Genomic DNA, 24,823 nt, shown 5'->3' on the forward strand with positions numbered 1-24,823 from the left:
AAAATAAAACAACGCGAGAAAAACAGACATGCAGTATATACGAGTGAATAAATGACATGCTAGTTTGCAATGTTGTCAATACAAAACAAGGAGTCATTACTAATAGATACAATGTCTTGGAGAAGGTGGTCTCGGAAAAATGTGTTTGTGCTGCTAGAAGGAGCATGAACCTTACGAGAATGGTCGATGCGACGCGATACATAGAGTGGATTATGAATAAGCGTGTCATGCAAAGTTGGGTGGTGAAATATTTAAAAAAAACATAAGGTACACTTTTAGCTTACGTTTTGATGATTTTTGTCGGTCACGTCATTTATTGATATCGATTTTTTTAACAGCGCGTTTTTAGTCCCGTAGCAGATGAGAATATGTTTGATAAGTTCGACTAGTCAAGTCAAGTCAAGTTTATTTCCAACAACATTAAGTCGGAGGTCCTTAGGCGAAAAGATGTCGGAGACATCTTGAGAGAGCCCAAGAACCCTTCAAGAGCAGTAGGCATTTTACAAAAATATCGCGTAATTCACTGTACATGCATAGGCAAAATAAAATCTTAGTTCTTTTTCCTTTCAGTGAACAAAATAAACACACAATTTCACATGAGTCACAAATCTTGTACGCACATGCGCAAAAACAACCAACTGTCTGCACATCTTTCGCAATGAAAACCCGTGTCAATAAAAAAAATAACAGAACTCTATTTGTTAACTCACCCCTTATGTAATACCCCCTTGGGGGTCTTTAAGGAAATAAAGTGAAGTGAACAACAATTTTTATACAAAAAAAGAACACGTGAAAACATAAAATAGCTAGTGCTATTTGAGCAGTTTCTATATCTGTAGCAACATACTTCGCACATGTTTCTTGAATTTACGTTCAGACAGTTTGAAGTCAATACCAGTTAAAAATTTGTTCAATACTGTTGGTATCTGGTGGTGTAGAAGGCATTCTCCGTAACGTGTGCGAGAAAAGGGAACTGGTCTTAGTTGATTTCGGAGAGTGTATCGGCATGAGCTGTCAACTGAATGCCGATGAAGTTTGTTTTTCTGAGTATAAAGTATTAGTTTATATGCGTAAAGGTCACGTGCTCTAAGATCATGATTTATAAAGAGATGATGAGTGCGTAGTTCGCTAGGAAGCCCATAAAAATTTTCGAATATTCTAAGAACTTTTTTCTGTAACATCTCTAGTTTGTTGAGGTTCTGAGCAGACGTTTGTGCCCATACTAGGGCGTAGTAAGATAACCGAGAATAGAAATGGGCGTAGTATATAGCCTTTTTAAGCCATAATGGTACAAGGTATGATAGCTTATACATGCAACCTACAGTTTTGCCTAATTCAGAGACCAGTTTTGACACATGCGTATTCCACAACATGTTTTCCTCAAACCATACTCCTAGAAATTTTTGCGTTTTAACACATTCCAGCGTGGTGCCCTGAAAGGAGAACTTCAGATTAATGCATGACTTATTTGGAGGCCTAAATATAACATATTTTGTTTTACTTGCGTTTAAGTCAAGCTTGTTTTCATGGAGCCACAGTGGAGCCACAGTTCTAGGTGTCTTAAATAATTAGATACAGCAACTTGAAGATCGGCTATTGTATCAGCACTGAAAAAGGCATTCGTGTCATCTGCGTACATGACTAGTTTTGATTCCATAACCAGTGCTCTTTTGTTCGGAGTTTAGCGTCGTATCTAAATATTTCACGCAATAGAGCGAAGAACAAAGCAAGAGAAAGACAGGACGAGGATTTCTGCCTTCTTTGGCTTTTGCACCACCCTTGCAACTTTTTTCGCTCTTGCATGAGTAACATCCGATCAATTAACCATGAGTCTGTTCTTTTTAACGTATTTAAACGCTTGTGATTACAGAAGCAGCAGCCCATTTTTCCTTCTTTTCGTGGCGGGCGTTATGTGCATGTTTTTTAACAAGTGTTGCATGTCTGGATACACCATGGCTCCGCTGACGTACTTTTATCACGAATATTACATTATAAAATATATAAAACACAGTGCAAAGAAAAAAAATGAGATTGTAAAATCTGTCACGCGGAGCTCGCGATTCGCTGTGCGTGGCACTAATCACTACGTCACAAAGCGAAAGCTTTCAGGAAGGCTAACCGAAAGCCATTCATATACACTATACACCGTTTGATGGTCCGCAGAACTTAGAAACTTTAGCGCGCTTTCGTTATCAGTAGCGAGATCGCACGATGAGGTCGCGTTGGGCGCGCTCTAAAGGCAGTCGCCTTAACGGAGCGTGGTCTGTCCTGCGCCTGCACTTATCAGACTCGTGGTTTAGGAGAGGGTGAAGGTCACTTCGCACGCCGCGTCGGCCACGTTAACCAAGGGAGCGCACTGCTGACACACGACGAAGGAAGAATTGTGCCAGTTCGCGCTTGTCCCGTGTATACTTGCGCGCTCGTTTCACGCGTCTTTCTTTCTGTTCGAACAACCCCGCCGTGGTGGTCTAGTGGCTTAAATACTCGGCTGCTGACCCGCAGGTCGTGGGAAGAAATCCCGGCTTCGGTGGCTGCATTTTCGATAAAGGCTAGCATGCCGTAGGCCCGTGTGCTCAGATATGGGTGCATGGTAAAGAACCCCAGGTGGTCCAAATTTTCGGAGCCCTTCCTTACGGCGTCTTTAATAACCATATGGTGGTTTTCGGACGTTCGACGGTTCATATCAATCAATATTTATGTTTAAACTGCGCGTTTAAGTGTCGAGCTGTCACAGATATTAGTCCGTGCTCGCCCTCTGTGTGTTATTTTAATGCGTGCTTTCTGTTTGAGGTGTGCGCAACAAGTTTTGAGCTGCTTGTCATTGTTACCATGAATTAGCAATTTGTTGCTGAAACTGTGCACAATAAACGCTCAGTTACCCCTGTGAAGCCGCGTTTTTCTTTTGTGTTATACCGATTCCTATATAGGGGGATTAGACACGTTCTTTTTATGGGATCATTTCTTTCATGATTCCCGCTGGTTGCTCGAGTGAAAATATTCTAGCCCTAGCTTGTTTTCATTATTCAGTGTCGAAGCATGCATGTAACGTTAGGTTTGTCAATTTGCTGTCATTGATGATTGAGGAAATTCATGGAGCTCTTCGCCAACTTCTTTTAATATCTTTTTAAATGAGCACTGACACATAATGTTAAAGATAAAGTAATGAGTGATATAGATTTACGGAGCGACATACACCAACTCCATGAGATGTCAAGGGCAAGTACCGCCTAAAACATATATCTTACGTGAAAGTTTTTCCGATGATGAAGTCCCGTTTTTTATCTGTCACCTAGTGACCACGTTGACCCAGCTGATAAAATCCCAGTTGGAAAATGACCCCAACAATACATGCAATTTACCACCAACCACCACAGCGTGAAAAAAAAATCGCTTCCCAGGCATGCATTTCAATGTATCTACACAACAAAGAAAAGAAAACGCAAGAAACACGCATCGTGTCATCTTGGGCAGTTCTGCACTTTTTTGTGCGTCAGGCCCAGGCGGCTGCTGATTACAATGGTGAATTATGCATGATCCAATTGGCGCCTCCCTCGTGCGCCCAGGCAGACACATTGCTGCGGCCACTATGCATTCCTGTGCACTAACCTCTTTTTTTTTTGACCTACAGGTAGCTTGCAAGATAAGATAGTCTTTTTTGACGGGATTGCGGACACGACTTTCGACTATAACGCATCAGTCTTTTTTAGTTGTTGTTTGGTTGTTACTTTTCTGAGCGCTGCTGTTTTGTCATTGTGGTCGTTACTGCTGCTTTCGCGTACACACAAAAATGTTCGAAATACCTCTTTCACGAGCTCCATGTCACTGGAACACGAGAAGACTTCGAACTGTCACCGTCCGTGAAAGGCATGAGCTCGGCTTGACAAAGGTAACGTAAGGAAAAAAGGAAAGTTGTAAGATGCAACACAGTTGAGGCGGAAGAAGATGTAGGCGTCATTTTTTTTATTTGCTACTGAATTTGAGGCGTTTCATTTTAGTTAGCTTGAATGTGCTTTTTTAAGTGTCACTTTTTGTTGACGCTTAGTAGAAACACGCTTTAAGAGTACCCCGGGAAAGGCAACCGGCACTGAAGTACGCAGCTTGAAGCCATGTACTTTATATATATAGTCTAGTTTAGATCGCTAACAAAAGGTTTGCGCCAATCAACGCGCTGAAACTACGCGCGGCTAAGCGCTAAACGCCTAGAACGAACACTGCATAATGTAGTACTTGAACTGTAGCAAAAAATAAAGAATCACTTCAAGCTATCGTTTCTTTTCTCCCGTATAAAATGAAACGCGTGAAATTACATGTATTTCACTCATCGCTTAAAATCCAAGACAAAAGTGTCGGCTGCATGGAATGTCTTTAGGTGCGTCAAAGACGACCAAATTATGGGCACTGATTGGGCAATACTTTTTGCGTTTTAGTAGATCTGACGTGCCACTTCACTAGGGTAGCACTTTCGCGTTCATCTTTGCCTCCTGGCCCTGGCAAGGGTCAAGCGTTCACTTAAGGTAACATCATCCAGCAACTTTAATAAGAGCGATCATCTAGGCTGAAAACGACGATAATCTCTGCTTCTTACGCTGATTCAGCGCAGAGAGTTAGTCTTTATGGCTGTCTTTATTGAGAGGTACGTCAAATAAAAAAAATCTGCTCTTTATGCGATGTGCTTTTGTAAATACGCACTCAACTTAGAGCGAACGAAACAGCACTGGTTGTAGCACTTACGCAAATGTGTTGTCACATCATATTCATGCGTGCCCATATGTGAAGGCTACTTCAAGGAGACGTCGAATAGCAGGTAGGAGGGAAGGGCGGGTAGCAGGAGAGGAAGATCTGCAGTCATAATAGTGTTTCTCAAGTGTTAGGACTGTGTGTACCTGTTTTCTTGATTTTGATTCTTCAGCTACTTCTCTTTAAATTATTTTTTTTCATTTTGTGTATTTGTAAGTTCGAGATATTCGGCCACTTTTCAGCATTTTTTTTTCACTCTTGTGCCTTGCAACACAGTGAAAACAATACCGAAAGCAATCGAGGAAAGCAGTCTTAATTAGGAACGCCTGTTTTCCCTGCTGGCTTTTCCGTGGACTTGTTTACTCGAGCGCCTGCTACTCATGATTTTCTGGCTAGGGTATGGTTCTTGCAATGAATATTTTATGCATGAATTCTTGCCGCCAGGGAAATCAGACACTACTGTGGATTATTACACGTGGGCATTCGTTGAAGCAATCTCTGTTGACACTGTAGTGTAGTGTTTGGTGGTAGATCCTGCCATTAGATTCTTGATGGCTCCCATGCACACCTAATATTATCGCGGTACAGCGCGAACCAAAGCCAGATAAACGTTGACACAGCGACTCTCAGCAGCCGAACAGCAAGATCGCCTTCTTTATCTTCAATCAGCCAGAGCTCTACTACCTGGTGTCCGCCAAATCCCCTTATCGTCGTTTTGGTCCACCAGTACACACGCGTCATTTGCGCCCCTCTTAATGAGCATCGCCCCGATGCTAAACCAGTAGTGCAGTTTTTTTGTCTGTTCTTTAAGAAGTGTCTTGCGCAGTCACTACCTTTCATAAGGCTTCATGCGCACAACGTGAACTAGTTCAGGACGTTGCTAGCGAAGCCTCGTACTATATGAACTGTCGGGGACGACCTCGTAAGTAACATCACTCAGTCGTCGCAGTACTAGATATGGCCCAAAGTATCTCCTTAGGAGCTTTTCAGAGAGTCCTCGTTTCCGTATGGGCGTCCAAACCCATACTCTGTCGCCGGTCTGCTAAACGACTGTTCTGCGGCGAGAATTGTAGCGGCTCGCGTCGTACTCTTGTTGTTGCTGGATTCGCAGGCGTGCTAGTTGCCTTGCTTCTTCCGCTCGTTCTGTAAACATCTCCGCGTCCGGTTCGATGTTGTCGCATTCGTGCGCTAGCATCACATCTAACATGTTTCGTACTTCCCTTCCGTGAATTAGGCTGAACGGGGTCATCCGGGTTGTTTCTTGCTTGGCAGTGTTGTATGCAAACGTGATATATGGCAAGATTTCGTCACAATTTTTGTGTTCGACGTCAACGTACATTGAAAGCATGTCTTCAATTGTTTTGTTCAGACGTTCTGTAAGCCCATTCGTTTGCGGGTGGTAGGCGGTGGTTTTACGATGGGTTGTTCCACTGAGCATGAGGACTTGTTCCAAAAGAGCTGCCGTAAATGCGGTTCCTCTGTCTGTGATTACGACGCTTGGTGCACCATGCCGCAGGACAACGTTCTCGATGAAAAATTGTGCCACCTCCGCTGCTGTACCTCTCTGGATAGCCTTTGTTTCAACATAACGGGTAAGGTAATCAGTCGCGACAATAACCCAGCGGTTCCCAGCAGTAGAAGTAGGAAGTGGGCCCAAAATATCCATGCCAATCTGGTCGAATGGTGTTCTTGGGACCTGCACGGGCTGCAGGAGGCCAGCTGGTTTAGTCGGCGGTGACTTCCGTCGCTGGCAGTCAAGGCAAGTACGAACAGGGTGTTTTGCGGCTATGGTCAGACTTGGCCAGAAGTAGCGCTGCCGTACTCTGGCCAACGTTCTTGTGTAACCTAAGTGGCCTGAAGTCACCTCGTTGTGGCATGCTTCGAGTACTTCGGGGCAAAGGGCTGCTGGTATGACGAGCAAATACGCAGATCCTGTCGAAGAGAAGTTTCTTTTGTATAGTACTCCGCCCCGTAAGCAAAATGATGACAGCGCTCTTACGAAAAAAGTTGGTGCCTTCTGAGATCTTCCCTCGAGGTAATAAATTAGGGCAAGTAACTCAGGGTCGCCACGTTGTTGCTGTGCAGTAGCGGTTGAGTCAAGCACACCGAGAAATGCTGTTTCCTCCTCATCGGATAGAGTTGCCGATTCAATGGGTGAGCGGGATAGACAGTCGGCGTCTATGTGGCGGTTTCCTGACTTGTGTACGACAGTCATGTCGTACTCCTGCAGCCTGAGACTCCAACGCGCTAATCTCCCGGTAGGATCTTTAAGATTTGTCAACCAACACATTGAGTGGTGGTCGCTGATGACTTTGAAAGGGCGGCCGTATAAATACGGGCGAAATTTTGCGACCGCCCATACCACGGCGAGGCATTCCTTCTCAGTCGTGGAGTAATTAGTCTCGGCGCGTGTTAGTGTTCGGCTTGCATAGGCGATTACTCTTTCTGTGCCCTCTTGCAGCTGCACAAGCACAGCTCCCAAACCAATATTGCTGGCATCAGTGTGTAGCATCGTTGGGGCTTTCTCATCAAAGTGGGCAAGCACTGGAGGCGTCTGTAGTCGCTGGCGGAGGTTCTTAAAAGCAGGTTCCTCTTGGTTGCTCCATTGGAAAGCAACGTCTTCTCTCGTGAAACGGGTTAACGGTGATGCGATGCGTGCGAAGTCCGCGATGAATCACCTATAATACGCACATAGTCCGAGGAATCGTCGGACAGCCTTCTTATCAGTCGTCACCGGGAACTGTGCAACAGCTGCGATCTTTTCAGGATCAGGACGAACGCCTGCGTGACTGACAACGTGGCCAAGAAATTGCAGCTCTTCTTAGCAAAAGTGGCACTTTTCAGGCTTCAACGTCAAGCCCGCAGACCGTATGGCTTGTAAAACTGCCTCAAGTCTTTTAAGGAGCTGGTCAAATGTTGCGGCGAAAACTACGACATCATCAAAGTAGACCAAGCAGGTTTTCTACTTCAACCCAGAGAGTACGGTATCCATAAGTCTTTGAAAGGTAGCAGGCGCTGAACATAAACCAAAGGGCAATGACGCGTGTGTACTGCTGTGGACGCCTGGTGGTACGTCGGTTGGCTTGGCGGTCGGCTCAGGGTCTGCTCTTGTGGCGGTGACCAAGGAGCCGTCGGCACTGGGTGATATGGCGGCGATGTACCAGATGGTGAACGTCACAGAGCATCGGCATAGCTCATGGGACGCTGCTCGTCACCAGGACCAGCGGTAGAAAATGCGTGGCGGATTTCGTCGCGTACCAGTTCAGCGACGGACGCAACGGGGGTTTGAGCAACTGGACTCCGGAACCTTTGCAGTTCTTCGCGAACTATCTCCCTAATGAGGTCTCGCAGGGAGCTTTGATCCTCAGGTATGGCGACAGCATTGATTGGGGCGCTGCTAGACATTCGATAATACTGCCTGCATCGTTGATGGAGGGCCCGCTCGATAGCCGTAGCCTCCTTGATGAAGTCAACTACGGTACTTGGAGGGTGGCGCAGTAGCCCGGCGAAAAGTTGCTCCTTAACACCGCGCATCAGGTAGCTCAACTTCCTATCTTCACTCATGTTCGGGTCAGCTCGACGAAAAAGACAAGTCATATCTTCAGCAAACATAGTAACGCTTTCATTGGGTTTTTGAACCCGTAGCTCCAACAGCTGCTGCGCACGGTCGCGTCGATCGACATTGGTGAACGTATCGACAAGCTGTTGTCGGAAGTCGCCCCAAGTTAACAGACTGGCTTCTCTGTTCTCATACCAAATTTTCGCACCGCGGTCAGGGTAGAAATAGGCGCGTGAGAGCTTTTCTTGTTCAGGTCACAGATTAATCTTGGCGACACGCTCATAGTGCTCAAGCCAGTCGTCCACGTCTTCATGGGCGCCGCCACTAAAGTGATAGGGAACCAGCGGTTGAAAGATGGTTACCTGTGAAGGCTGTGTTGGCGGGGGGCCTTGGGGCGCCGGTTTCGGACTGGCATTGGCCATTTGGAGAGGTAATCGGCACTTGCGAGATTCCGTGGAAGGCGTGAACTCTGGAGCGAGGCCTATCAGCCGCCGACTGAACCGGTGCACGGGAGTTGCAATGGGTGACGATGCGTCCGAGCTAGATGAACGACTCCCAGTGGGAGTATGGAGCATTAGGTAGGGTTGCGTCCCAGCACCTCCACCAGTGTCGCGGTACAGTGGGAACCAAAGGCAGATAAACGTTAACACAGCGACTCTCAGCAGCTGAACAGCAAGATTGCCTTCTTTATCTTCAATCAGCTAGAGCTCTACTACCTGGTGTCCGCCAAATCCCCTTATCGTCGTTTTGGTCCACCAGTACACACGCGTCAATATGAACAGATATGCGTGTACTAAAGCGTTCGTATGGGTTAACGCGTGCATGCATAAGACCAAAGGGGGAATATAGCACGTTTTATGAATGATAATGAGTTTCTTCAGCTTGAAAAAGACAAACACTTGATTACATCAATCAGCTGCGTGGATGTGAACAAATTATTTTTGTTTCCCTTTCTGAATACAGCCACCACTGAAGTATTCAAGTCCAGAACATTTCGTTCAGTTTGTGGACCATTGTTTTTGGGAGTTTGTCAATTTTATCAGTAGACAGACGTATAAGCTACTTCTGTAACCTCAACTTGGGCATAAATATAGGTTTTAGCTCTTCGCTGGTTTCAGAAATGGTAACATTGTGCCAATGAGCCTGAACCAAAATGTTCCGTAAACTTTCAAATTTAACGCAATTTCGACCAAACTAGATTTAAACTCAGCGATGGCCTGCTTGTGTCATTTTCAGTTTAGTGCAGTTACAATGTTCTTTGGTACTTGCGCACAAAAACACAAAATGGTGTTTTTGTGATTTGTGAAAATAATGCGTTTGGACATTCTTTTCAAGTTATTTGAATATTGTCGTACCGTTTTAAACTTATCATAAAGTATTTTGTATGGCATTGTTATTTTCCTCGAGTATTTTTCAATGCTAATTCTGTGATTGCCGGTTCAGCAGACTTTTTAAAAACACAAGCAGATAAGACGAACATCATTCGTTTTTCTTTTCATGTCCCTGTTTCTGCGACGCTTCAAATCCTTCATCACGAAAGCGAACCTTAATTTGGAGTTACAATTGCAACTGTGACACTGCTTGCTGTAGAAAAGAAACATTTCATCCATGCTTTTTTTTTCTCCTAATCTTCGGCATAAGGCAGATACATTTTTTCTCACTCGGCTAGGGATACTTTTTCTTAAAATCAAGCCTTACAACTTATGGCCAGAACACTCTAACTTTTACCGTCATTTTCTTTATCATCCGGTATATGACACGAAGAGATATGAAAGTCTAGGTTCCAGTTCGCGAAATTTAACCAGTACCGGTGCAGCGGAATGGAAATCAGTCATTCGTAATAATTTGTAAGTCGGCGCTACGCACCCAACTCTGAGCACTTATTCCGGTGTGGGGCCAGTCCTTTCTACCACAGTTATTCTGTTTCCTTCTTTATTTTAGCTCAAACTCAAAAAAGTGACGTACAGCTGAATAAAGATTAAAGTATACCCTTTCTTGTGTTGCAACTCGCTCTCGTAGTGGGAACTTAAGGACTTTACTTTGAAATAAAACAAAATGTGGCGCTTTGTATTGTATATGGCTATGAATGGATGAATGGATGAATGGAATAAAAAACTTTATGAGTGTCCAATACTCCACGCTAGTGTCCAAGACAGAATCTGGCTCTTGCCACGTTCAGATCGAAACACCTAGCCTTCCAGCCCCTTTGTGGGTGCATTGTACTGCCCATAATTGCTTTTTAATGTAGAACTGCGTAGAGCCGCGTCGCGCTATTCTTCGGTATTTTGCATGTCGCTGGGTAACGCGGAACAAGACCAGAGCATATGAGCGAGATTTATGGTGTCGCGGTATTTATCGTATGTTATAGAAAGATGTAACTCTGGATAACTCTTGTTATTCAACTGTGGGTTCGGATAACTTCTTGTTTACTAAAGGTGTCTTCTTTGTTTTTTTTTCGCTAATTAAGGTTCCTTAAACTGGTCTCCTCTAAATTAAAGCAATCAGAACAACGTACTGTCGTTACGTCTTTGGTTAGGTGCTTACACTCATGCAGTTACACAACGCTCGCTTGTATGAATACGCCCCGTAAGATTCAAAGAAAAGACAGGTAACAATGTGGCCTACGCAGTCGGAGAAGAAAAATATTACCCCGTAGTTAACTCACATGATGACAACGTAGGAATGGTTGCCGGCTATCGACAAATTATCCACGTTTCCAGCGAAAAAAATGTAGTGTTGTATTAACGCCTTCATTTGATGAGCGAGCCTCACAGTTATGATACCGTGGCCTCCTGACCAACGCCCGTCATGGTTATGGTGAAACCAGTAGGTCTCGTTCTCAGCCAGCTCAATCTGCTCTCTGCAGATGGGTCGTTAGCATAAGGGCCCCAAGCCGAGGAGATACGGATGAAGCAATGCGAAGGTCGTGTTGTCTGCCGCGAAGGATGCTCAATTAAGAAGAAAGGAGGCAGGGCCGAGGTTCCGGGGAAACTGTTTGCTATGTCGGCGAAGTTTGTTACCACGTAAGTGGGGCACGCACACCAAATGCTCGCTCGACAGCTGACGAAGATGACGCTTCCTGCTGACGCCCGGCTAACAAGCTTTGCTGTCGACTGCCATGAGAAGCTATGAGCTTATTGTGGGCCTTTCGTGTTTATTCTTTCCTTGGGCGTCACTGCCAATATTTCTTTCTACAGTAATAGCCGACACGCTGTCTTAAAAGTCAGGGCAAGCTGAACTAGGAACGTTTGCATTGAAGTGAACCAGGCTAGAGCTTGTTTGAAGATCACTGAAATGTCAAGGAATTTTCGCATTCTGTATGAGGGCGGTGGGTTGACGTTAGATGAGTGAGTGATTGAGTGAGTGAGTGAGAAAATCGTACAGTAATAAAGCGAGAAAACGATGAGCGAGTGAGGGAATGATTTAGTGAGTCGTTTGGTGAAATCTTTGGAGGTGGTTATTGATAAAGGCTTACCGCGATGTACTCACACAATCTAAATGACACATACAAAATCGTTACAAGTTTTATGTTAATAAAAATTTAGTTTCAAGATGCTTACCTCAAGTACATATACTCTCTCATTTATGGCCTCTTGAGAACAGCGCCGCGAAGCAAGAGACTTTTTATATGCTCAGCCAGAGACCATGACTCACAATTGTGGGCATTAGTGAACAAGTATCCCGCTCGGTGGACCATATTAAGCTAATGCGAGTGGTCGCACAACCTTATATATTGGCGTCATGCATCGCGTCAAAACACTACGAGGAAGCCACGACGGACACTCGGCCGTGTTGGGTAAGTGCCTCCTCTTGCACTGCATCAAAGCAAAGTATACAACAGTGGCATCCCTTAGAGTTCGAAAAAGCTCGGTACCTTGAGGAATGCGTTGAATATACTTATCCTGCATAAATATTCTTGCAGTGAAATGCTCGACGCTTTGCCGGAAAACGAATGGACAGAAAAAACTGCGCGTTTCTGTAGCATGACGTATACAGTACAACTCGCACTATATGCAGTAGGATATGAATTTTTTATGAGACTGAAGAACGCGCAAATTTTATCAGACACGCGGGAAAGATAATTATGATTGACTTTGAGATAAACGGTGAGAGCTACGTTGTTTTCTCCTCGACACAAAAACAACAGCAGTCCCAATAACACTTCTCTGGAATGGCGAGACGGCTCCTTTAGCAGCCGTGCTTCGTAAAATTATGCAAATACAGCAACAAACATTGTTCCACCGCACGCCATGTCCCGGTGCTAATATTCATGCATGCACTAAAACTTGTAAATAACGTGAGGTAGCAGCTGCAAACGAAATTAGTGTCCAGAGCCACGTGCAGAGCCACTCTAGACAGGAGATATTTATGTTGTACGTTCTAGCCATCGCTATGTCTTCGCCGCGTGTGTCTTTCCTCATATTGCCTCAGAAGCATTCTATAACGAAATAATCTTTCCATCAGAGCATTGATGCCACTGAGCTGTTAAATTTGTAATCAGCTGACAGGGAAAAGCAAAATACACGTTGAAATGGATAGTATATTCTCGTTACCTGGTTGACCGATAAAGATGAGTTTATTCTATATTTCACTGTAGACAGCTGGCGTTGTTAGAAACTTGTAATTGCATTCAAGGGGCAAGGCACACTTATTATTATTGATGGGTTCTTGGTTCTTAAATAATGAATATAGCCATTGTTACCAACGAGTATGTCACGGGTGCTTATGCTCTTTGCGATGGCTTCGATCGTACAAGAACTCATTGGCATACATCTTTTCACTTAGCTGTAGGTTTTTCACGCCTGGCTCTTGCCTGTATATTGTAAAAAATCCACCGCGTGTGCAAACCTTGTGACATAAAGCAGATGAAAGTTGTGTGGGTAAATAAGTTCGCAGACCCAACTCCCCTAAAAGATAGAACGTAGTTTCAGGCGTTGTCTATTAATTTCATTGGTTCGCTCTGTCAGCGACATTGTTTATTTTTGCAGTGCATTCCATTTGTTGATGTTTATGAAGAAGCTTAATAATGAGTATACCACACTCACCCTGCTTGAATTCATGTCCAAACAAAGCAAACATGCTAAGTACCTAATTAACTAAATACCATCTAACTGACCAATATAAATCGATCTTAAATAAAATCAACGACAGCATGATAGGAATTGAAAATTCCATCGGCAACACTTGTTGCTTGCCTACGTACTGATGGTTATGGTTAGAAGAATTGTTAAAAACGTTGAATTTATGTCGTAACCTAAAGTATGAGGCAAATTCCAAAACTGATGCCTGGTAATGCTATATGTTTGGCTTAGCCAATACGAAGCATCCAAAACTTCAAATAGTGGAAGCAATAGTGCTCGAAGGGATGCTGTGAACGCATTACAAACTGAAAGAGACAACAGCTTTAAACGTCATTCAAAGCCTGTCAAATAGGCGCTATGGTTCGACACATCACACGCAAGGAGACGTGTCCTAATATTTGTACCATACTACGACGACTGTCAAATCAACAGAGATAGCATGCTAGTTTTTGCATGCAGTGGCATAAGAAAGAAGAAGCACCGTCGATTCTTCAGTGGCGCTTGTTTGACGTCGTCTGGCGGGAAGCTGTCGTGGTCTGTTGACCCGGAAACATTTCTTTTCCTTTGAGTTAAACCTCGTGCATGCCTCCTTTGCAACGTGGTGGAAGCAGAGAATGTTATTTCTTGTTTAAAATTGATCAACGGGCTTGTTGTCTTGCTGAAGTTTTGTTTCTCGTGTCACAAGTGAATCAATACCTAGCGATGAGGAGATTACGTTGCAAATATAAGCAGCATTTTCGTTATGACCACAGTTTTGCGAACAGAACAGCCGTTCAAAAGTGAAGTAGTAAAAAAAAAAGAAGTCCAAAGCTGCAAGATTCATACATTGCCGAAAATCACTGAGCTTATGTCTACCCTACCCACACGGCTTGTAAAAATAACACAAAAACAACAACAAAAACAATTCAAACAAGCAGCAAGACAGCAATCAATAAAAGGGCAAATACATCAAGGAAGTGTTTTGGCCCGATGTAGAGAACTGGTTTTGCATGCAAAATTTAGGTGTAGAATTTTCACGTATATTTCAGTTGAAGGCATGCACCATAAATATTATAAAGTACGAATTTTCTGAGAGTGCTAATGCAATGAATCGGTGTTTATATGTAGAGAGCCACGTTAAGTCAGGATTTTGTTTTCGAAAGCAATGGGAGAAAGAAGAAGCCATGAATATGCATGGCATATTGTGTTTTAAGATATCTCAGAAACAGTTCTTAAAATCGAAGAAAAACTTTTCTCTCGTATCATGTTCTGGCAGAGCTCGGGAACCAAATAACTGTCACGTTTTCACTTTATGATTTTATATAGAAAGCTTGAAAGCGAAGGCTAGTGCATCTGTTGCTGTCGCTGTTCTTTATTTCGTTTTCTCATTTAGAATTTGGCAAATTTCTTTCCATTAGAGCATTACGCACAAGAACAGATAATAAAACGAAAACAATTACCTCAATACGCCTGGCGGCACCACGCCACTTCGCCGACAGAGAGCACGGAGCGAGAAAAAATGTGTGAAAAATATAAGGCGCGTTCGTACAGAGGTCAGCAATTGCTTGAATAACTGAGTCTAATAAAGAAAAAAAAAACAGGCGTGAATAGATCACTCGGTAGAGTGCAGGGTGCTTTTTGTTCGACGCCCGAAGGACTATTTTTTTACTGTTTTGTTTTCTTTCTCATTTGGTCACGTCATTTTACAACGTCCCATCCGTGACAGAAATACGTCACTGAAGTCCTGGTGAACCACGGCATAAAAAATCACAGCATATCCACGGAGTGAATAATGATGAGTGGGGCGAAGCGTCCGTCAGCCCGTCCGTGCTTTCGTCCGTCCGTTCGCTCTTGCTTTCACCAAACGTTTGTCTCGCTCTCTCTCCTCACTAAGGCGAATTTTATCCCAGGAATCGGCGATATCGTGGAATGTGATGGAGTCACGCTCTTACATGGGCCACTACTCCTCTTACTCTAACGGCTATTTTCTTACCTTCATCAGTTTCTTTATATTTCCTTCAAATTTACGTGATAGTTTTGACACGCTCTTTCTAATGGATGCACACGTAGGAGCCAGAACCAGACGAAGGGCGAGAAAGTGAAAGTGAAAACGCGAGCCAGAAGGAAGAATATGAGTAGTGCCAGCATATTTTCTGTGGACGACAACACCATTGACACCTGAGGCCAAGGCAAGGGACAGTATTCTCTCTTTCCTTTTGTCACAGTTCTTTTCGTTACGTCGACTTCATCTGGTTCTTAGCAATTTTAGCCACTAATCAAACAGCGTATAAGGAAAAAAGGTTAGGCTCCTCATTAAACTTGAAAAGAGACCATCGTTGTCAGCATCTTCACGATTTGAGAGACCAATCTTTCAAATCCGCCGTAGTAATCCAAAAATTATCATCACGTGATTAGCGAACTTTGTGACATAACCATGAAGCCATAGAGAGATTCCAAAGTTCGTGGCATCATCATAGGTCAATAGAACGTCACAAAGACGTCACGTCACGTGGCATCGCATGATGTCATCACATAGCACCATCGCTTGGTCATAGGTTGGTCGATCATGAAGGCTCGCGATGTGCGGAAAGCTTGCGGGCCTATAAATAAATATAAGCTCCACCCACACTGATCACCATCCCACCCAAGAAGAACTTTCATGAATACTTAGAATAAATTGTGAATGCTTTAGAGCAGTATGAACGCACTCTACCATGGGAGAGTCATGAACATTCCCGACTAGACTAGATCCTGTGCTTAGAAAAAGCGGTTAACGATTTATAGTACTGGGTACTCTACTATGAGAGAGCTGAAAGCCGTCCCGAAATGAACTGCCAAAGTGTGTTTAGAAAAAGTGGGTAACGATTCATAGTACTAGTTTCTCGTTTAAGAGAATTTTATTTCTGGATATATCTTACACAGCTTATGTGCACACATAAAAATGGACAATGGTGAACAATGAGTATGTACAATGCAAGCTGTTATATACAGCGAAAAGAACTTATAGCGTATGCAGTGACGTACAATGCAAAAATTGTACAACAAAGACAGGACATTCATGACATCAAGATGATTAAACTTAAATAAACAGTAAGGCTATATGAACAAACAAGGGGAGGTCATTCACACTGTTGCGTGATATTTTGCATTCACCTGTGAGGACAATTTGCTCTCGCGCTCAAGAACAATATTGCACAAAAGTACACGTTTCTAAAGAAGAAAAAAAATACACACTGTACTGTCACAGTGGTATAAGCTCTAGCCCACCTCCTCAATGGGGGAGGAAAGGCATGAACACTCTGTTGTTTTTTACGATAATAAATCGTGTAGACCACCGTCGGAGGAAGGCCTCCTCTCTCAGCATGACTAGTTCTGCGTTAAGATGCATAAGCATTATGTTTCTTAGCCGATGTAGTAGGGGAAACATGGCTCTCTGGGAACGTCCCCTCAGGCAGGCCAGTCCCCTTTGTTTCCATAAGACGAAGGCTCCGATAGCCATTAAGAGTACGACAAAGTTATCCCTGTGGCTAGAAGACTTCCACTGCATACTTGTTTGGAACATCCTGGTAACCATGCGCCAAAAGGTGCTCGCTACTATACATTCATGGAAGACATGGTTTAGTGTTTCAACGCGACTGCATTGCGGGCATGTGGCGGAGGGCGCCATGCCCCACGCCGCAAGGCGGTCGGCCGTTGGTAAAGCCCCCCATTCCCTGAGCCAGTTTAAGTCACGGACATCGGAGGGGAGAGACGTGTTCGTAAGAGTCCAGTGTCTTTTTTGCCCGGCATTTCCGGCGTTGTTCGTCAGATAGGCTTTTAAATGCTATTAATTCGCTCATGTCGATGGGGGACATTTCCATAAGTTCTTGAACTGGAAAATTGACGTGGAGCGGTAGTTTAACAGAATGGCAAAGGTACCAAAATTTTCCTAGGTACACCGTTCGAGTTAAGTATCGGCGTTCCAAGAGGGGGAATTCGAAGTACCTGGCTGCTTTGATATCACTTAGAAGAGTTTGTACAACGGATGACCAGATGCTATCCTGTATACCAAATGCAGTGAAAGTAACTCCGAGTATTGAAATCTCAGGAGACCACTGTAAAGGCGACGTGATGTTGATACGACCGCTGGGGTTGCCAATAAAAAAATACTGGCTTTTAAAAAAGTTTAACCTTGCACCGGAGATAATACCGAAATCATGGAATGTATCAAGAGCATGCTGCAGCGACTGTACATTATGCACATATAGAGTAATATCTTTCTTCTAATGCAATTGCTTAATAATGCGACGTCACACCTCTCACGCATTTGAGGCATGTAACTCGGTCCTACAGGCACGTGTTAATTTCGATAGTTTTCGGTGAGAAAATTTAACTTCATAGGAAATTTCAGTAAAACATCCGATATTACTGCTCAACCAAGTGTCAGATTTCAACAACAAACAACTAGCTTTTATTTCTTAATACGCGCAGTGTTTGCATTAAAAGATAAAAAGTGCTCAAGGTTCGAACGCAAATAGCCAATCATTGATCAGTGGCACACGCGCGCTGCAGTACTGTGGGCGAAGCGCGTATTTATTCATAGTTTGCAACCGACTACGGCTTCGGAGGCAACGCAAAATTGCGCAAGATGTCGAAAACACTCCGAGACTGAAAGCAACAGAACTTACTTTGAGAAAATATATTGATTCCGCCTTCTAGGGGTCTTAGGTAAATCCACATAAAAACCTATGAGTTTTGAAGGAGTGAACAAGTGAGCAATCATGCACGCCACACGTGTTACTGACGGCGTAGCCCAAGGACCTCTCAGAAAAGTTATCAAGGCCATGGCCTTGGGGCACAGTACAAATACACACAGGACAATAAGGTTGTTTTGACATCTACGATGGGGAGACGGATAGCTGTTTCGAGTTTTATGACGTCAATAAAAGGGATTCAGAAAACAGGCGATGGCCTTGGGACGCACAAAAAAGGTCGAAAAACAGTTAAACAAAACACAAGGGCCGAGGATAGGCCTGGAGCTATAGCGAAGCGTGTGAACTAGCCTGGGAAAAAATAACGCAGCAGAGAAGGAGCAACAGGTGTGAAATGACAATTCTGTGAGACGGCCGTTGGGGATGAAAGTAAATACGTGCGTGGGAGTTTGTTGGGAAATGTTAACGGTAATAATACGCCATCACGGTTGCTTTGTTTCGACTCTCTACTTGTCCATAGATTAAAAGACAAGTTGTTTTTGTTCGCGTCCTTTGCTTGTAGAACATTTACTACATCCTTGCGTGAAAACAAAGCGAGGGCAGTAAAAGACCTTTAAGTGGGACTGAAATATCAAACCAGGTTGATCATGTTGACACTGACAGAAAAAAAAGTAAATGAAACAGGTCTGTAAAGTGATTGCTAAGAACAATGCTGTTTTAGGGGCAAAGCTCCTTAAAGCGGCACCCGTTCATCCCTCGTAGTCGTAGTCGTAGTGTGTAACAAGTGTTACATTTTGACCTGCAAGGTGGTGCCGGTGGGAGATTTTTCCAGTGCTTTGATGAACAATAAAAAGTTCGCGGCGTGCGCGGTAACTAAAAGCCGAATGCTCATGTCTCTCATTCCCCATTAGCAGCCCTTGGCATATTCTAATAGGAAACGTTAGTAGAAGTAGAAGTGTTAAAAGCCGACTTCTGCTGTCTATCATTCCCAATAGCAGCCATTGTTTACCACCAAGGTAGTGCCTGGTGAGATATCTTCTGTGCGTGGTTAAACAATAAAAAATTTTTGTTTCTCAGCTTCCCAAACCATACTTTTATGCTGAAACGCCCAACTTGGTAGCGTCAAGTAAACGCTTGCGAGCGAGATTGTGTGACTCAACGTCATATTTGAACTAAAGAAAATGTTCAGGGGAAGGTGAACGTTTGAAGTGATGAATTTTTTAAACAGGGATATTGTTGTTGCAGACTGTTTTGAGACAGGTGAACTTGCCAAAGCCTAGCTCCAGCTAGAAGGCTTCCCGAAGACAAGTTCATTAATGCACGCATCAACTTCAACGACACATCTACGAAAATATGCACTCTCGACCACGGGAGTCTCCGCTCTGGAAGCTGCTTACATGCACATACCATCGGGACGGCTCTAAGCCCTCCCATAGTTGAGTACCTATAGTACTCAAATCGCTACCCACTTTTTTAAACACCTAAGATGGCTTTACGCTCTCCCGTCATTAACCACGTTTTAAGAAGCTCGTTCATGTGGCATCCGTTCGTCTCTCGTAGTAGTCGTAGTCGTAATGCGTAACCAGTCTTACGTTTTAACTTGCAAGGTGGTGCTGGTGGGAGATTTCACGTGTGCGTTGTTGAACAATAAAAAATTCGCAGCGTGTGCGTTAACTAAAAGCCGAATTCTCCTGTCCCTCAATCCCCATTAGCAGCCATTGCCTTGTACATTGAGCACTATATGGCAGGAAAAGGTTGCTACGTTATACTCGCTGGGCGTAAGCTCCCTGGCTTTAGAAAGGTTTAGCGAGCGTTGGGCCGCAGTGCCATGAATACAGTGAACTAGTATATACCATGAACTCGAGGTGGTTAAAGGTGGGAAGTAGACACGAAGCGCAAGCCGTAAGAAAGTGTGCGTGTGCCACATCTCGTTTAGTCCCTGGAATGTCCGCTGGATGGCGGTGCTTCTATGTGGAAAATATATGATGAAAAGATGCGAGATGGTGGTACTTTGAGTGTTGAATAGATAGACGAACGGGCGCACAGACAGATGCATTGATGGACGCATGAACGGAGGCAGGGGCGGATGCATGGATGAACGCAGGGACGGACGCACGAACAGACGCACGCATGGACGGGCGGATGGACATATGGTCGGTCACACAGACGGACGCATGGACGGACGGAAACAAGAGCAAACGGACGGATGAATGCTTCGTCCCACTCTCCATCATTCATTTTGTGGATTTGCTGCCATTTTTTTAATAGCAAGTTCTGAATGCTGAATCGTTGTTTACTGAAGTTAGCCGCCATTTTGTCGAACAGCGAGAACGCGTTCCGTGACTTGAGTTTGTATAAAATGCCGTTAAAACAGTTCTTTTATTCTACCTGGTAGACCCACCGCATTGGTGGAGTGAAAATCTTCAGGAAGCTTACATTTGCAAGCTGGAGAACCTCTATGTCACTGTGAACGAGCTTAATTGTCTGCGCGGCATTCCTGAAGCAAATCCATTTTATCATTGCACACACCCCAAACGCCTTCTAGTGCAAGGCTCCAGACCGTGCTGTATTACCTGATGGTAACCAAAACGACAGTGAAGGCCGATCAAATCACCGGGTAGCTCGCGATGTTATCTGTAAACTGCATAACTCTGCTAGCCTGTTTCTCATATCCTGAATATTGCTTTTGTCCGTAATATAATTTTCTGCTGCAAGTTTAGTTCCCGCGAATAAATCTGTATCATAAGCTGCTTAAAAACCTTCCAAGCTGTAAGCATTGCCAGAAAACAGTAGGCCACTGTGTCATATTACATAACCCTCTTCCTCGCCCCACAAGCCTGTATATAGGGCTAGAAGAAAAGCAAAGGCGAGCAACAAGGGACAAACCAAGTTTTTCCAGGTCAGATTTTATTGCAAACAGCATCCAAACTGCATCTGGCCTCAATTTTTTTCAAACTTTTCCGCCTCCTTTGCTGGAAGCTTCTGTCCTCGCAGTGGGCTTGCAATGAAGCAATAAGACGAAAAGTCATACACGGCGCTGACCACATATGCGGAGTCCATAGATATTTTATTTACGTGCCCTAAATGAAAACTGAGTTTGCGATATAGAATCATATGTGTGGCAGGTTATGAAACAAAAGACAAAAATAACGATGCAGCACACGGGGCATATTTAAGTTATGGGCCAACAACCGAGTTGCTTAGTGCACATATACTGCACCGGTCAGGACCGACAGACAGACAGAAAGACGGACGGACACGAACAGTAAATCTGTCGCATTCTATGTTAATAAAGAGAAATTCTTTTTGCAGTTATTGAGCGAGTTTCGGTGTGGTTCCGCGTGTCATTGAAGGGACGAACAAATACCCCACAGCAAGTCGCACAAAATTCAGTTGTGTTGCAACTGTGCAAGACTACAAGAGTCTACAGGGAGCGCGTTCGTCGGCTCATCTGTGTATCTCTCCAATTGCACATCCTCAGCGAGCGAGGTGAAAGTGCAGGAGCACGAACATCTGCCAGCAAAGGAAGACGAGAACGCTAGTATTCTGTTGGCGGTTAGCGGTCTTGGCATTTCCCGCGATGGATGCGGCAACGGCTTCGGAAATCGATGAAGCGCCGATAGTAAACGCATGCAGGACCACGTTGTTCAATTTGTCATATCATTAGATTGGTGAACTGCGCTTCGACTACGAGAATGAACATGCATATTCAAGTTAACCAGCTTTCGCTCGCATAATCCAGCGTAGCCGAACGAAGCCTGATTCGTTTTTTTACTGTGCATGTTGTAGTGTTTGCTTTGCCCAAACTGCTTTTTGTCACATGAATAAGTCAATAATTTCACGAATTAGGCGGCGCTATACTCAATTCACACGCAGCACAACGGGTACTCACCTCACAAACACGAGGAGAAGTAGTTGGCTCCAAGCTATCTCGCTTCACTTGTGTAATCCAACGTTTCCGTTGTCTAGAGCAAGTGAGGAAGTGGGATAATCTCCCGATGCTTTTGCATCGTGGCCCGCAGCACCCTAGCACTCTACACTCCGAAGTTCTGGTAGATTACCTCAGCGCGAGGATGGTGTCGTAGCGGAAGCTAGGTCTGCGGTATAGTCAAAGGCAGCCCATTCCGCAGCCTGCACACCCGCACCAACATGCAGCTGGTGCAGAGCGGTGGAGCAGGAACGCCTGGCCGTCAGAACCAGCATGGCGCTTGTTGCCATGGAAACCGGGACTGGCAACATTGTGTTTTAGCAGGCGGCGGCAAGTGGTGAGTCAAAGGCTGACCCTACCCTAAAACACGGAGACACGCACACATGAAGGCTCCCTATCCTTCGCTGTCTTGTTAAGTCATCCAGTGAACGCAAGTGAGAACCTGTACACCATGCAGATTCTATTGTCCTCACAAAAGAATTTATGTATATTAGGACTTTCGTAGCCCCGCCACGTTGGTCTGGTGGCTAAGGTACTCGGCTGCTGACACGCAGGTCGCGGGATCAAATCCCGGCTGCGGCGACTGCATTTCCGATGGAGGCGGAAATGTTGTAGGCCCGTGTACTCAGATTTGTGTGCGCGTTAAAGAACCCCAGGTGGTCGAAATTACAGGAGCCCTCCACTACGGCGTCTCTCATAATCATATGGTGGTTTTGGGACGTTAAACCCAACAAATCAATCAATCAATTAAGAATTTCGTACGTTCATATTGTACAGCTTTGGTAAATATTCAAATTATAACTAAATCCTCATATTCAGCTAAGCGATCATATTCTAACTGTATATAAATGATCACGATAATGCTTTTTACACCGAACATACATATTAACCGAGCAGTGGTGGTGCTAATACAGAAGAGCTTTCGTTAGCTAACTCTACTTCCACGTATTTACCATTTGGCGCCTTGAAAACAATTCAGCCATGAAGGATAGAAGATATAGCGGGAAAGAGTAACGAAGAAGGCTCTGTATTTCTGGTAACCACAACAAGCGTCGGCTTCAGTTAATGACAACGTATCGACGTTGCGCATTGCAGCGATGACAAAGCGCTTTCTGAACCCGCATATCCCTAGGTTGGATATAATGTCCACATGGTTTTGAAATGAATTTCGATATGAAAGTTGGTTTCATGACTTTTTTCCGATGCTGATGACCGCTACTAGCTAAAGCTTCGCTTTCTGTTGAAGAATATGGCCGCAATAGCAGATCTTGTCATAAAAAAATGATCCGCACACTGTTGCAAAAGGTTCTTCCGAATGTTACACCCGCTGTCATCTCCGTGCATTGTTTCATCATCGAGGCAAGTACGTAACAGATATGTTGCTAAATACATCTACGTATATGTGCAGACAGTACGGAGGACGCTGTTAGGCAAGCCCTGATCTTGATCAGGTAATCCTTCGTAATGGACTTCAGGTTAGATTTCAGGATTACATAAAATTAATAGCGACACAAGAGACACGAACACTGGTACGACTTAAATGCAGGCAGACAACGTAATCAATTTCTTTAACCAACATTTATTGATAGTAGGCAAGACATTAGGTGTAAATAAAATACCAATTTGTTCATCAATGTTTATGATTGATATGTGGGGTTTCACGTCCCAAAGCCACCGTATGATTATGATAGACGCTGTAGTGGAGAGCTCCAGAAGTTTCGACTACCTGGGGTTATTTAACGTGCACCCAAATAATATTTCTGCCTCCATTGAAAATGCAGCCTTGGCCGCCGGACTTTGATCCCGTCACCTAAGGGGCCAGCAGCCGAGCACCTTAGCCACTATATCACCACGGCGGGGCTTGTTCATCCAGAGTAGTATTCTTGTTGCTAAAGGTACACCAGTAACATCAAAGAATCCATACTTTGAATAATGCTGTATATAACTTTTACCACCAATGCAACAACTACGTCGTAGGAATGCATCTAGGAACTCCCTTCTGTTCATTATTAGGAATTACAGTAGGAGAAATTGACTTCCTGTTAGGTTAAAGTAGATAAATGACGCGAAGTTATCGTCAGGGTTTACGTAAGAGTAGTCGAGAAACTATGAACGAGAGTCCGGGATTTCAAAACTCTAACTTTTTTTGTTGTTCTCGAACGCCGACTTCATTTACTCGCCTGGTTCAGATAACCAATAGCTGATTGAAATTTTTTATACAGGAAACGTCTAGGATTTCCGAGTTTCCTGACAATTCAGCGCTCGTCATTGAGCCCTCAGTATAGGAAACCTTTCCACTCCACCGCGATGAAACGGTCGTTATAGTTCGTGCCATGAAGTGTTCTCGACAGGTGTGCAGGTGGAGGGGCGCGCTTCAAACAAATGAACCATTTTTGATAAGTCGAGAACTAGCGACTCTGTGGGAAGCCCGCTGTTCCGAGTATTGAAGTGGAAGCGATTACAATGGAGAGTTATTAAGGACTTTCGAAAGTACGGAGTCGTGTCCTCCTTTGAAAGATAGGAGAGGAGATTGAATTTCTTTCTTATTATAGCGAATAGAGCACATCGAGCTCACAGCATACTTTATCATATATTGCTTTAGAGTTTACGTGACACTCGTATTTCAATAGACCAAGATGGCAATCAATATGGGAGACTTCGTTTGTCCCAAAGCCTAACTACACGAAGAGGGCTCAGTATATTGAGCGCGGAAGTAGATTTAATGGCGAATCGTAGAATGCTACAAAAGTACGTGAACCTACGTATGTAAGACATTCTTTTTTATTTGTCAACGGCAGACGCCCTACTTATGATAAAGCTGGTCTAAAAAAAAGGGAACTTGAGCCAT

This window comes from Rhipicephalus microplus, chromosome 9, assembly GCF_043290135.1.
Source record: "Rhipicephalus microplus isolate Deutch F79 chromosome 9, USDA_Rmic, whole genome shotgun sequence".
NCBI classification, from domain to species: Eukaryota; Metazoa; Arthropoda; class Arachnida; order Ixodida; family Ixodidae; genus Rhipicephalus; species Rhipicephalus microplus.